Genomic DNA, 1,546 nt, shown 5'->3' with positions numbered 1-1,546 from the left:
TTCCTTGTATTTTGCTTTAATTATTCAAAATAACAGAAACAAGTCTGATTTTATACTTTAATATCAGAGTTTCAGTTGTTACAGTAATTAGAGTTCACTAACAATTTAACTTTTTTATTGTTATTAAGGTTTAAGGTTTTCATAGAATTCCATATTACGTTATTTAACATTTTTTTGCTGAATCATTACTTAAGTTTCAGAATAAATTATTCACACATGTATTATTTATATATCTATAAAAAGACATATATTTTGTTAAAGGTTTATCACTCCTTCTTCTTCCTCCTGCTTCCTGAAAAGAACCTAGTGGTACTTCAAAAGCCAAGAATGTAAGTAATATGTTAATTATTTAATTCCTATTGCTATGTATTTCAATTTGCTACTCCTAATTTGAATATTGTCATAAAAATTTTAATAGAGATTAATAGACATTAATCTTCCACTGCTTTAAATTTTCCAATTAATTAACGTCATATTTAAGAGCAAATTATAATATTCCATACATTGTTACAGTGTTTTCCATGATGGGATTACATGACTCCTCCTTGATAACGGTCTTCACGACGACTTTTCCTGGGCTACCATAGATAGCATCGATGACTACGTCCCTTGCATCTTATCGCATGAGTCGCATGCATTTTTGTCCTTCTTGTCACTCAACCATGTCGTAGGACGAAAGGTCCGAATCGACACGGGTGATTGGTTGTATTACGTAGAATTTTTTGCGAGCTCAGTGACCGCGGGTATTTATTATACCCGTAAGTAGTAACATTTTCTTTTTCTATGTATTATTTATTAGTTCAGGATAGATCTTCTTGCATATTGCGTTTTTGTTTATGTTATTTACATGATAATGAACTATTTTATATTGACAATATTAATAATACTACTAACTGATAAAAATGATATTATATTAACAATTAATTTGAATATTTGTGATTGAAGACATGTATGTTCACTATAATCACTTTTAATGTTGGAGTGTATTAAAAATGTATATCTACAGAGAGTTTCAATGATTTAATTAAATATTTCGTAGTGATGAAGTCGGATGCCCTCCGACTTCGTTGCATTGAAAATTGCAATTATTACATATTTAATAATAACGATAATAAATCATTTTTTATTTCACCTTCTTTTCTCTGATGGCACTATCACAATGGATTTAATTGTTTGCCATTCATTTTCGAATTCGAGTATTAATTTAAAATATACATATAGGGATAGTAAAGTTCAGATCTGCCGTACAAATATGGAATTTTATGTACAAGAAGAAATTTCGCGACAGGCAAATTTTGGAATCAAAGCAACAAGTTTTGAACACTGCTTTTATACTTCCGAAAATGCGCTTTGACGAAGGAATTGCCTGAAATTGTTTGCAATAATATCTAACTTTGAGTCAGTTATTAAATAGATTTCTTATTCATTGTCAATTTGTCTCTTTCGTAATGGAATTTCAATAGTTCATAGAGCCAATTATTTGAATGAATCATTATATTGCATTGATCTTATTTATGCTGTTTTCAGCATATATAAATAAATTCAA

At 28.9% G+C, this 1,546-nt stretch overlaps 1 long non-coding RNA gene across 1 annotated transcript; it reads left to right on the top strand.

Moving 5' to 3' along the window:
• The first annotated feature begins 9 nt into the window (after positions 1-9).
• Positions 10-1,082, top strand: LOC122577505. The gene is made up of 2 exons (XR_006320349.1): positions 10-329; positions 514-1,082. It is a non-coding gene; the product is annotated as an uncharacterized LOC122577505 (long non-coding RNA).
• Positions 1,083-1,546: the final 464 nt, after the last annotated feature.

The sequence above is a fragment of the Bombus pyrosoma genome, unplaced genomic scaffold (assembly GCF_014825855.1).
Source record: "Bombus pyrosoma isolate SC7728 unplaced genomic scaffold, ASM1482585v1 HiC_scaffold_4726, whole genome shotgun sequence".
Classification (NCBI taxonomy): Eukaryota; Metazoa; Arthropoda; class Insecta; order Hymenoptera; family Apidae; genus Bombus; species Bombus pyrosoma.
Note: the sequence above shows the minus strand (reverse complement) of the source record. Positions and strands in the feature narration are given on the sequence as shown.